General features: G+C 43.6%; 1 non-coding gene across 1 annotated transcript; it reads right to left on the bottom strand.

The window, feature by feature from the left end:
- Positions 1-3,370: 3,370 nt before the first annotated feature.
- Positions 3,371-3,444, bottom strand: trnat-agu (transfer RNA threonine (anticodon AGU)). The gene has a single exon. It is a non-coding gene; the product is annotated as a tRNA-Thr (tRNA).
- Positions 3,445-14,049: the final 10,605 nt, after the last annotated feature.

Raw genomic sequence — 14,049 nt, 5'->3', positions numbered from 1 at the left:
ATTTTCTCTGATGTGGCTGCTGGTCAGAAAAGAATCATTCATAGCTTTCTAGTTGTGCTGGGAAGTGTAGAATTTTTTGTTTTTTACAGAATCTTTTTAGTGCAAATGATTTATTTTTGGTGAATTTTTGAATTATCATGTCAAACCTGCCGGCAGGTTTTGATGTTCAGTGGTGCTGTGCTTTAAAAACATGTGTTTTGATCAATAGAAGTGCAGTTTGTTGCATTTTGTGTGCTCAGCAGCTTATTCCCACACAGATATCTGCACCATTGCTACATTTGGAGGTTGAAAATGTGAGCATTTTGTGCCTGCTTATGTATTCAGTGTGTGTGAATGATAGCAGGAACACTGTGGTTCTACATTCGGTTACAGGGTGTGCCTAAACGGACTCAAATCCTGGTCATTCGGTATCAGTTAGTCATCAGTAAAGTAAACTGTAATCTGGTCAGTTGGAGGGCACATGGATGTCAGAGGTTTCCCTCTGAGAGATGTATCCCTATCCTAGACTCCATGGACATGTGACACCTAAAGCCTCCTGCGTAACAGTAAATAATCCTGCCATCGTTAAACCCGGACAGATTAAAGCAAATCCTTCGTGAATTGACTTTTTGTTGTAGTTTCTATAAACACATTAATGATAATATTATCATTCTCCGCTCGTTTGCTCCTCGTTCGGGACAAGAATGTGAACGGATTGCAGAATCCTTGTGGCCCGTTACACACACACACACAGACGCAGACCCGTCACACTGCTGACTGACATGGCAGCGCTCGGATGTCCAAAATATGTATCTGTAATTTAATGGATTATAGAGCGAATGACCTCTGCAGCCTGTTAAGTCTAAGCTCTGGAATCCTGAACCGTCTGTTAGCCGACATAAGCTTTTATTTTATTTTTTTTTCCTGCTCAAATAAAATATGAAAGGGATCTGATATAATTCTATTATGTTGCTGCTTTTGCTGCTGCTGGTATAGTGCTTCTCTCTTCTGCTTCTAATGCAAACTATCAACAGCTATGTGCGCTGTTTTTAGGTTTGCATGCTCTTATAGAGGAATATACACATATTAGTATTTCACTGCTCCTGTAGCACTCGCAGCTGACTGTGAAGTGATACATAAAAGATGCTGATCAGGAGGATGAAACGTATGTGATCATGTAATATAATATTGTGATGTTTTATCGAGCCTCACAGGAAATTCCTCCTCCTCTTGTCCCCACAGAGGTCAGACTTCAGGACAGGGGTGCAGCGTGCCTCACACACTCTCCTAATGAGAAGCCTGTGCAGTGTGTCCCAAAGTAAACGCTTTAAAAGCACCTTCTCTCTGTGTTTTCTGCTGTGGCGTGTCAGACAAAGAGTCTCCCTGCACATCTTGGATCAACAGATTCATTTTCTCTTCCGTGACACTCACATATTGTGCCGGCTCCTTGCGTGACAGATGTCTGATGCAATCCTGATATAATCTGGCTTTAAGGATGGACCAACACATACTCTGTGTTTTTAATTAGTATTGTCAGTAATGTCAATATTTGCCGACTATTTTCTGAGAAGTGCTGCTGCTGTCGTTCCGCTACAACCTGAACTGAACTCCGGAGCAAGCAGCCAACACGACCTTTGATACGGTCTATAGTATTTAGATGTCAGGAAACCCGGATACCATTTTAATGAAACATGCTGGAGAGCAAAGCCTGTGAGCACAAAACATAGCCAAGTTAGAACATGATTACGTCCACAAAGAAATAAAAAAATAAAAAGCCATCTGTGTGACCTGATGTCACCCTCGTGATGCAGGACCTGCCCTCTCCGCACGGACAGAATGTGATAATCAAATCAAATGGCTTCTTGTTTCATGGAGAGGAAGTATTACATCACAGAATGAATGGACATGTACAGATGTGGTGTAAAAGTAGCCAACTGTACGCTTATGATCCGCCCCAAGTGAGTGTCCATGTGGCTGTTATGCAGTCACATTAACTGAGTTGAATTAATAATGCAGTTTAAAAAAAAAAAAAAAAAAAAAAAAAAAAACGCACACGTGTTCGGCAATGAATGAAGGTAGCCTGCAGGACATCCACACAGTATTTTACAATGACCGACTATCTTCCTTATGGTTTAAATAAAATGAGCAGAGGTGGTGCTGAGGAGCTCGCACCCTGAGCCCCCACATCCTTGTGTCGTCATCTCACACTCACACACATTCATATGCACCCAGGCGTGTCCCTGGTGATTTACGCCGCTGACACGTGGCCGCCATTAATCAGGTGTTTGCTCATGGCTGGGAGGTTGGCGATAAGACAGAGGGATGCTTTCAGGCAGGGATGAAAAAGCGTTGTATTTTCCCTCTTTACAGTACATTTGTCATATTGATTCAATCAATTTACATAACAAAGAGTCCAGGTGATCTCTCTCTCTCTGTCTCCTTTTCTGAGTGTGTATTGTGTGTTTTCATGCATTCTGAGCTCAGATGTTGCTTTGGAAAGTTTCTCTTTGTCGTCCTGACATTGGAGGAGAAAAGCTATTTTTGGACTGGTGTGTGTTTTTTTTTCAATTCTGTTGCATCCCAGAGGTTTATCGACTGAAGGGAAGCAGCCTGGTTACTTGTTTATACGCCTGACAGAAGCATGTCTAATGTTGATGGTTTGTCTGTTTTAAGACGATCTTTAACCTCTTACACGTTTTTGTTTTAAATAAAGCTAATCAAATAATAAAAAAAAGGATTCTGCTGAAATATTCCTCTTAATTGCATCAAAATCAGAAGGAGATAAGAAATAGTTCCATCAAAGTGTTTACAGAGATAAAGGCAATGGTTCCATCATCCATTTGTGCTGTGGTCAAATTGAAAAAGGGTCAAAAGGACCCTGAACCTCAGGTCTAAAGTTAATGAGCTCACCGGGAAACCTTAACTAGGAGGCTGATAAATACAAGGGTTTTATCTAAGGTAAAGGAGTAGTAGTAGTAAGTAAAGAAAATCTGTGATGCTGAACCTCTTTTGAGGCCATATTTTCCTGTACTGCTGAGTGCAGCAAGTCGTCTGAGTTAAATTTTCCACTGTGACACACACAACATCATTCAGAGCCCGTTCTATCTCCCGTTATTGGCTTTCTCAGCAAGGTATCCCCCTCTCATCTGGTGCACGGAGCCGTATCCATTCTGTTCTTGTCATCTTTAAATTAGAGAGAATAGAAAAATGGGTATAGAACATGTAGCTGTTAGGATGAAGGAACATGTGTTGAAACTGCTCACTCCGAGGCAGAACAGGAGGAATGTCACAGTGTTGTGGCTGTTTTTTGTTCGGATTTCATTTGTAAGGATGTGATAATGGGAGATTAAATAATCCCTTTTTTCGGTCCCTCTTAGGGGAAATTCTCAAAAGGCACTGCTGGGATTTGAACCCAGGATCTCCTGTTTACTAGACAGGCGCTTTAACCAACTAAGCCACAGCACCCTGCTGCATTGCTCCATTTGTATGATATTGTGCCGGCGGCCATGTTGGCTTTGGTGTGATTTAATCAGCTAAGAAGCAAGTGTTGGATCTCTGAGAGCTGAGTCATATTTATGTCACGCTCAGGTTCTCCTAGGCCTGATCGCATTAAACCTTATTTTCAAGGAGTGTCACTGAAAGTGCATCACAAATGCAGTCACCTAGTGACCTTTGACCCTTTATCATGCAGAACTTTTAGCCTTATTAAAGGAGCAGTAGCTCAGTTTTTCCTGCAGCCTCAGACCTCATTTTTCAGCCCGGCAGGTTGCTGCTTGTTTACTCCACACATTTCTCACTCTGTCATCTGTCATTGGTATGCATGCCTTCCCTCTCCTGCTCCTCTTCGTCTCTTTCTGAATTTCAGGTTTGTCACTACCACTCTCTGTCCTTGAGCCAGGCAGGCAGGCAGGCAGGCAGGCAGCCAGGCTCTCTGGTAATTAAATTAGCCGGATAACATGTGCAGGTGCTCAAACCAATTCATATCATCATATCATGAGTTTACAGTCCTCCAGTTGACCGACAGTGTTTGCTAATCAACTTTGTATGAGGCCAAGAGCGTGCTGTGTCCCAGACGTCTCGCAGAGGAGGCTGTTGCTGTGGGACATTTAGTTTTTTTTTTGTTTTTTACTGTCAAAGCCAGTAAACAGCACATTACAGGTGAGACTGTGCTGTCAGATATTCATTTATCTCTCTTTCATGGTTTGAACTTGTGGCATCTGATGCTTTTGTGTTGCATTCCTGGCCCATCTCTCATTTTGCAGCATCTCGCCTGAATTATTACTGTCCAACACGGAGCGCAAAGCAAATTATGCTGTTGAAAAATGCATTAATAAATGATAAACCAGCAGCTGTGAGTGCCAGCGTTATGCAATCACACCCTGCCACAAGTCTAGTATATATGCGTGAGGGAGCATGAGATGACTTACGTGGCTGAAGTGGGAGAGAGACGGAGCGAGGCGGCCAAGAATCCAGCAACGAGGCTGCATGAGACTTATCCATATTGATGCTGTATTTACCATCACCGCCTCCCCTCATTGACCTAGAAGTTACTGTTTAATGCATTATTAAAAAGACTTGATGGCTTCAAGTGTTCTGAACGATATATATAGTCGATGCAAAGAGCGATATTTTGTGCTTCTGAAGCATCCAGGAAAGGCTTATATTCACTGCCGTGTTAGCGCTGCTACTTTTAAGGGTGCTCAATCAGTACAGAGGAGGGTAGCTGGAAGTGTGAAGCACGTATTGACTGGAACTGTACTGCACACAATACAAGTATCCATGGAGAACCATGTGTGGAAAAAACGCTTTCAGAATGTTTATGAGCATCAAGTATGCAGCCAGTCAGTGTGTCGTGCTGCGTGCCTTTCTAATGACTGAGGTAATGATTACTTTTGTGGCCTGTGCAGGAGCCCATTTGTTATTAAAATATGAAGGTGATGCACTTTCCCATTACAGAAGAGGGATTAACAGTGATTGTATGCAAACCAGGGGGGGGGGGGGGGGTTCAGCCCTGATAACAGTACCGCTGTCTACGCAATATCAATCCGAGGCCATTTCCCTCGGCACAAACGGCCGTCAAACCCGTTGGTGCGTAAAAGACTTATGTGGCGGTAAGGGTCCTATGTTCCGTTCTTGTAAACATAGCATAAAGTCATACGTCCATATGCTCTGTTAGCATAAATGTAACCATGTGTTGCACAAAAATGAGGCATTTTTATGAGGACACAAAAAAACCTCCATACAGCTACCGCTTGGCTCAGTCCATGTTGTTGCTCCCTGTGAGTCTTAAGGCACTTAAGGCATGCTGACATGTAGAATTGCAGTGAATAGGTTTTTATTTTTAGTCAATATCTAATATTATCAGGGCTGTGCATCCCTAGATGAGACAGGAAGGCTCTGCAGCGTGTCATGAAAAACAGCACAACTCATCTGTGGAGCAGCTTTCCCACCTCTACAGGACATCTACAATGCCCGGGTCACAAAGAGAGGGCCCACAACATCATCAAAGACCGCACTCACTGGTCACACTCCTGCCGTCAGGCAGACGCTTCAGGAGCGTGAAAAGCAAGGACAACCAGACTAAAAAACAGCTTCTATCCACAGGCCATCAGGCTGCTGAACACTGACTGAACATTCATCATGTAAACATCATGGCCACAATGCAAAACTGCATTGTGTACTGTTTTTGCATGTACAATCTGTAAACATATTTACACACTATTCATTTTATTTGTCCTACCTCTGACAATAATGCATAAACAATTCACCTTAAACACTGATAACACTTTACCCTCTGTATATTTTTTGTCTTATTGTTATTGTTATTTTTATTTATTCTTATGCCTAAAATAAGTCTACTGTTTTTTTTTTTACCTTAGTTTAGTTTTGAACTCGCAAAGTAAGAATTTCATTGCTCGGTGTAACTGTAAAGTGCAGTTGACAATAAACTTCTTGAATCTTGAATCTAGATAATATACCGTGCAGATAATTCAGGTCACTTAATGCTGCTGGGTCATTATGCTCCAGTTGTTGGTGCAGTTTCATCCATAAGTACTTTTGTTGTTTAGCTTTACTTGCTGGATGGAAATCTGCAACTCTTAATGCCTTTTGCATTTGTAAAATATAAGAGAAATATTATGATATATTGCAGCTGCCACCTACACTCAGTGTGACTTTCTGTTTACTTCTCTACCAACTGTTGCCACGATCCTGACATTTAAAATTCATGACTAACCAATCAGTGACATTTCTCAAGGGTAAATCAATCAAAAACAAGAAAAAAACTGCGAAGGCTCCAGCTGGCTGTGGTCCATGATTGACAACTTGGCCGTCTCATGTGGAATACAATTAGCTGATGCGATCAGCTGATGACCTCTCACACACAGGTCAGCTGGACGGCAGTGATCAGAGCAGCACAGAACACTTCCTCTGCTGGAAAGGAAAGAGCAGGGTATAGTGGAGACAGGGCTTAACATAATGAACTTATAACAAATGAACTTTAATGTGAGGCTTTTCTAGACGTGTGCCAACAAAAGCAGCTGGCTGGCATCCATACAACCATCAGGCTGTGTCCAGTGTATATATATAATGGCCCAATGGACAAAATCTATATCACGCTACAGGGCTCTAGAGTGCGACCATTTTGGGCGCACATGCGACCTAATTCTTCAAAGGTGCAACTAAAAAATATCAGAGGTCGCACCGGTACGACCAGCTGTAAGAGGGAGATACATTCTCCGCGACTCTCAAAAGTCTCCAGCAACAGACACACATCGGGCCCATATCGTGGTCTCAACCAATCAGAGACGGTGAAGGGCGGGACCTCCGTGTGTGTATCTTTGAAAACGTGTCTGCTGCGGTCAGCAGAGACCGAAAATTCAGAAGAAGAACGCGGACATATGCTGCGCAGAGCTGATGCTGTGTGATAAAGCTTGTTCCATACTGCACGAGAACAGAGATATGTTCGTGTTCCCGAGGTGACGAGAACAAAGTCCGTTTCGGCCCGGACTTTTTAAAACGTGTGTGCAGAACTCATATGGCCCTCTCACTGCACCACGCAGCGCGCACACACACAGACAGGGTTTAAAGACGTTTCGCTGCTGAACAGCAGAAACCGCAGTTTAAGTGAACATGTGCGGAGGAGGAAGAGTTGTTGCTACTATGCGGGTTTTGCTAATTTGCTGTTGACCTGAATGAGTGACGATAACGAGCCGGTAATGAAGGGCCGTGACGTGCTCGTAGCATTGTAACCATTGACAGTAAAAACTATGGACAGAGCTTCCGTGACGTCACCCGTTTGTTTCTGAAGAGCCGTTTTGAGGCTCGGTGGGAGGTTCCGGGACGTGATGACCGCCGCCATGTTGGCAGCGTCACGTCCGCCAAAACTCTCAAATATGGACAAAGAGGGGGAGCACGAGCGGGGTTTAGGGGGGCGGACGATCGTGGGAGCAGGAAACTCACGCTGTGATACGTCAACTGTCTGTCACTCAAGCGGCAACGCCCATAATTAGGAGTAATTTTAAGTCTGAATACAATTGAAACGAGTGAGTTGTAAAAAAATTCACCCCCCCTACAATTGACACTAGAAGAGAACCTATCATCTGAGACCAGAGTGGTTTTTTGTACCAGGCCGTAAACTTGTTAATTTCTGCTGTGAAGTCGGCCATTTTAACATGGGAGTCTATGGGAAATTACTCGCTTTTGGAGCCAGCCCCCAGCTGTTGCAGCGTGAATTACAAGTTTTGACACTTCCGCATGGGCTTCCACTTTGAGCCCCGAAGGTTGCCGCTTGATTGTAACAGACTGAACAACAGGTCTGACGGACAGTATCATCTGACCTGCGTGGTTCCATCCATGAAGGCTGAGTCACTCTGACTGACAGCAGTCAGCTGGTTTTAAGGAGTAGTAGTACATGGTTACATGACGAACGCCCATTTAAAAAGTATTGTTATTATCCTGCTACAGTGGACCATTGTCTGCCAGGATGATATCTGCATACAGCTAAACTGTAACAGACAGAATGAAGAGTCTGTCAGCTGGAGCTCAGCTTTAGAAAGAGAGGAAGAGAGGTGAGGAAGATGAGAGAAGAGATACTGTAGCTGCATTAGAAAAGTGTTGAAGAAAACAAAATATATATCTCAATCACAACTATTAAATAAATAAAGATGTATATAATTTAAATAATTTTTAATTCCCATTGCCAGATAGATAAGTGAGGAGTGACTGCCAGAAAATACAGAGAGAAAGCAAACAGGGAAATGAAGAGTGCTGAAACTTTAAATCTTCATTATGGATTTCTTACAGGCAGACTTGTTGGCTAGTGTGTCCATAATTTGAATGAGTACTATCGGTACATTTATTTATTATTTTTATTTACCTGTGTTCATTAAACAAGGTCCAAAGTCAGTTTAGGATGATATGTGATTATTAAGCTCGTTCATATTTCCTAGACATCAATTTTTGGACCTCAGTATTTCTAAAACTTTGGCTACAGCCCTGCGAGGCCCGTCAGGTTTAACAGTAGATGTAGCTGCAGATGATGAGAGAAGATGAAAAGAACTTCTGCGTTAGGATAGGTGTCGAGTTAAGGCCTGATCCATAAAATATATGGACAGCATTTAAAAAACAAACTGCTGTGTGATGTGTGATGCGGTGCACCTAACTTTTGTGCCGGTGCACCCAAGAAAAAACGTTTAGGCGCACCGGTGCAACTAGTGCAAAAAGTTAGTCTAGAGCCCTGCGCTACTACATTAGCATTAGCAGCCCGTCCTCAGCAGAACAACAGCAGTGGTTGGATCAGGTGATTGAAATCACTGCCCTCCTGTGGTGGTGTGAATAAGTGCTCAACACCATATTAATGCCCCTAAAAATACATATGAAGCTCTTAGCGCAAGTTCAATAAGGAAGACTATCTTCACTTCTTCCAACCACCTCTCCCTCGTCATCCTCCTCACACTTAGCTCTCCTTCTCCCTCGCCCCCTTTCTCTCTCTCTCTCTGCCTCCCACTTAATCAGGTGGTGAATATAGAGCAGCTCCCCCACCAATCAGAGGCTGAGCCGTCCCTCTCCGACCCAGTCACTGCTCAGAAAATCATTTAAATGTTTTCCGTCTCCTCTCCAGCTGTCTTTCAGATCGATTTCGGCAACCCTCCTCCACCCCAGGCACCACCAGTTCCTCATCAGGGCAAGGCCTCTTATCTCCCGCTCTCCAGCTCCTTCACCACCACCAGGTCTATAGACCCGGGGGGAAGGGGGGGGGGGATTCCTGTTTAAGCGGCCTCATCTTCTGCCCTTTCCCCCTTTTGGATGTCGGTCATCTCATCGGGGTCTAGAACGCCAAAGCACAATTCATTCACTCATTGTACTTCAATAAATATTTTCTCATCTATACATCTAGTCTCTCCTGATTGAAATAGACATGTATTTACGGTAGGAGGACAGTAGGAACTCTATGCCCAAAAGCTGTTTTTTATTAGACTTACAGTGGGCCAGACAAGCCAGACAGAGAGGCGCCTCACCCACAGGCTGCATTCTCACCTTTGTGTTCACAGGTTGCTAAGAATAATCACTGTAGTGGTGACAGATGCAGCTCTGCAGTCTAACTGTACATCCTGATCAATCTTAGATCCAGCTTGCAGAAAAAAACCTTAAATCTAATGCGTTCAGAAGAAATGACCTGAATTTAATCTTAAACCAGCTGCCGCTGCCGCAGTGTTGGAGCAGCAGCAGCAGCAGCTGTAGCAGCTGGATATTAATGTATCCAGCGACAATGACAGGGAAAGGAATAGCTGCCATAATGGCTTCTCAGATACACATTGTGGACTGGTGTACTGGTGCATGTTGCCACAACTGGGCTATAAATCCACTGATGCCCAGCGTCAGTGCCTAATGCTTCAGAACTAATTTAAATGATGATGAGCCATAGAACCAGAGGCATGCTCGTCCTGATCCCCACAGGCCCCATGTGCTTTTTCTTAATAGTTTATTACTCAGACTTGCTTACATGCAGTGATATTAATAGTTCTGGCTGCTTTATTTCATCCATAGCAGCTCTTAAATGATTTTTATTTATGCATAATAGCGGCAAAGCTGCTGGACCCGGTCATTCTAACTTTATGCTTCACTCAAGGACACTTCGGCCTGTCAAAAGACTGGGAATTAAAGCAAAAAATGGAAGCCCTAAGTCCAGGTGGTGAGATAACTTAAAGGTGATTAAGTTGGTGTACCTTCCTGTGTTCTTGTGTAAACCTGCGTGTAAAAATGGGGCAACACATTAGCCAAGGAAATGAAAGGAGAAGCCTTTCGTTAAGCCTGAACCAGGGTCAGAGAACACGAAGAACCTTTAAGAAAAGAAAAAGCAAGGGTCCAACTGAGGTCATAAACTTCTCTAAACTTCTAACTCGTTCATTTATCTGTCACATTAGTCTGCTGGAGAGAAGGAATCCTCCTTGTTCCCATTTGTCCCGCATGGGTTGCCACAGTCCAACCATCTGCTCGGTGCATTCAGAGCCGGAAATAAGCAGCACATACTCTTCATGTCGAAAGAAATCAAACCATCCATCTGATATGAGAACTGCCAGCAGTGTTGTCAGTCGATTTACTGAAGGTTAACCAAACTCGTTTTCTTCCTCTTTGGGACAGAAAGAGAGCCGCGCATTTCTTCTGGATCTGATGGGTAGGATAAAGTTGGAGGATTAAATCAGGGAGAGATGCAGCGCGCTGTACATGTGTGCATGTGTCTGTTAGCAGTGTGTGGTTAAAAACATGGCTGGAGGTCCTGTGTGTTTCAAGGACACTGAGGGACACTGAGGTTATCGATTGGAGCTCCGTCTGAGGACACATGTGCAGCAACATGTTCAGTAAATTTCAATCTCTCTGTAATTGTTGATGTTTTTTTTTGGGTATAGCAATCAAGAGCGGGAAAGTGCTTTAAATCGGCTTAGTCCAGATTTTGATTGTTTTCACAGTGAATCTGTAAGATTGAACTTGTAGGACCTCACAAATAAAAACAAATAAAGCGGAGCAGCACTATGGAGTCGTGTTGTCTAAGGACAACCATGCTCCTCCCTGTGGAGAGCTTGTTGTTTCCTAGTGTGGGTGATGGGTTTGTTTACAGCAGCTGGAAAGCAAGACTTCCTTGCACACAGCAAATCTCTTTGCACCTTACATGACTCACCAGTGAACAGCTGGTACAAGCGACCAAAGAGAGAGAGAGAGAGAGAGAGAGAGTCATGGTGACATGTGGAGGGGGAAATGGTTCTCACCGAGATGACGGTGTATTCACCTGCTGCCACTGCAGCGGACAGCCCAGCAGTGAAGGCTGTGCTCCACTGGCCCAGCTTTGCCTTCTTGATTGAGGATAATACACGACACTGAGCACACGTTACACAAAGAAGCAGTTTAAATATATTGGATGTTTCTAATTTGGCATCAGTGGATTCACAATCGCTCCTAAGTCTAAGAAATATTCATTACTGTTCATATAACACATCTGTGTGCACAGAAAAACCTTTTTTTAGGATCTAAAAACATGTCAGAGCACATGAGCGTCCTGCATTTTGTCTGCCCTTTATCCTTTCTGTTGAAGCGAAAGCGTCACAGATACATCCGGCCTGACCTTTTTTTTTTTTTTTCGTTATTATTATCCAGTCCTGCCAATGTAACAATGGGTCTTCTTTATTGTGACCTTTTATCATTGCGTCTTTTGGTGAGTTATGAATCAGAGTTTTGATGCTATTGGATTGCGTCACTGCTTTATTTTTGTTCTAAATATTGTGTAAAGGAAGAGAAGAGGAAGAGCAGCATGAAAACCAACATGTCCTAAAGGAAAAAGCACCAGATATCCTCCAGATTATGACACATGGTTACATTTATGCTAATGCTAACATATTGACATATGTGTGTCTGACGCCATCTGAACTTGAGACTGACGCAGCCTTTTGACCTATAAAGACAAAAGTCGGAGTAGGACACTGAGGTCACTGAGATGTCTGAGACTCGAGACCCCCTGACACCCCATCTGTTCTGTTTTTACCCGGTGTTAGGTAGGAGGTAGAGTTACCATGCCCCATGAACACACACTGGCACAACCAGAGAATTACGCACACATGCTCCATTTTCAAGGACTGAAATATCAGCAGTTATCAGCTTTTACTACCTGAAGAGCTCTGAGAAATCTGACAGTAAAAAACATTCTGCCAAATTCAGTCAAATTCAACTCAAGCTAGACCTTAATGTTGCTTAATATCATGTTTCAAGGCTGGCAGGCAGAGTTTAAAGCAGCCATACAGGTGCTTTAAACTCCTTTCTGTGTGTGTGGATGATGGATGGATGGAGAACTTCCTCTGCTGTGGTGATGGAGATGAAAGTGGCCGTGTCCACTACCAAGAGTCCCAACAGCTGCCTCCTCGATGTGGTTTTTGGTGGCAGAGTGACCTTGAGACACAACTATTTAGTGACAGGTGGATTTTTCTTAAAAATTCAATCCTTTCAAAATAAGAGCGAATTCATTTTTGTTAGTGTTTTTAAATAATTATAACTGTTTAGAAGCAGATTGCAGGAGTGCAGGCTGTTCATGTTTTCTAGTGAGCTCAAACTTGGTGGCTCTCTCTCTCTCTCTCTCTCTCCCAGGCTGTCTGGGCATGTGCAGAGAGGCACTGCAGTGCTGCACTGTGAAGAGAGAGAGAGAGAGAGAGAGAACGACAGAGAGAGAGAGAGAGAGCGAGAGGGGAGTTTTGACAGTGGGGTGCTCATTCTCTGCATTGTCAGAGGGAGCATTCAGAGGATAAAAAGGCTATATTCTGCATGTGTGTATAGCCAAGTGCATTAGAAAGGATCCATTAAGCATGACGAGGTTGCTGTCTATGTCAGCAGCCCACAAGGCATTGAATCCTTTGGCACATCTCCTAAACATCATACAGCACATGTCAGTGTGCTAGACTGTGTTTCCTGTCACATTTTACTCCCGCCAAACAATCAAACTGAGTCAATTTGGGGCCATTAAACCATAAAAAAATGAAATGAAAAATCATCACAGTTCAGCTCAGGCCAGTTTTTTTCTGCCTCTTGCAGAGGATCTCAAGGACAGCTCTTTAATCAAGAGAAACATTCACAGACAGTTTTATTCCCACACAAAACCTCTGCCCACTGTCTGCTGTCTCTGTCACTGATCGTTTTTCCATTTCATTTCATTCTGGGTCCACTTCCTCTGCTCATCCTTTTTACTGCTCATAACAGTGGCTCAGAATGATAACATTATGAATTACATGTAGAGCTAACACACACACATGTGTGTGATTATGATTATCAGGCTTTAACTGAGGTCACACAGAGTAAACATTTGTTTAGAAGTGACACTAAAGTAAGAGGAATAAAGGGTGACATTTGTTTCCTGTGTTGTTTCCTGGAAATTGATGACACGGCTGAAGAGTCACAGATAATTATTTCATATCTCTAAGGCAGGAGATTGTGTAAGTGAGGTTATTAGCCATGCAGCTTTGATACAGTATCAGGCTGCAACAATAATTGGCTACTTGTGCTGCTGCAGCCGTGATCTTTCTCTGCCTCTCGGGCTGCTGAGGCATCAAAACAGGTGGGACATAAATGGCACAGCATGTGCACCTCAGAGTCGTGACGCACCCTGGTATTTCTAAAAGCTGTCATCCATTTTGTGGGCAATGATGACGATAGTGGCGAAAGGTGGAGGGGTGGGGTGGTGTTGGGGGGCGGGCAGTGGGTAAGATCTGTTGGTTGAAAGGGCCATCAAGTGGTTGGAAGCTGAACTGCAGCTTCAGACTGAGGCACAGAGGCTCTGCTGTAATGAAGCCAGCACAGCAGTGAAACACAGCTTTCCCTTCAATTGAAATGGTCACACCTGAGCAGGCCCTTTCAGGCAGACCCAGGGTGTCATTTTCTGCTAAATGATACCTGCAGAGGTACAATTCCCACTCTTCAATAGAAAGAAAAAACATTACTGGAACAAGAATTAGTCAAGTTCTCCTGAACAGAAACTGTGACTGCTGAATACAGTTGAATCATACCTGCCTGAACTCTCTGATATAAAAGCTGCCA

This window comes from Parambassis ranga, chromosome 12, assembly GCF_900634625.1.
Source record: "Parambassis ranga chromosome 12, fParRan2.1, whole genome shotgun sequence".
NCBI classification, from domain to species: Eukaryota; Metazoa; Chordata; class Actinopteri; family Ambassidae; genus Parambassis; species Parambassis ranga.
Note: the sequence above shows the minus strand (reverse complement) of the source record. Positions and strands in the feature narration are given on the sequence as shown.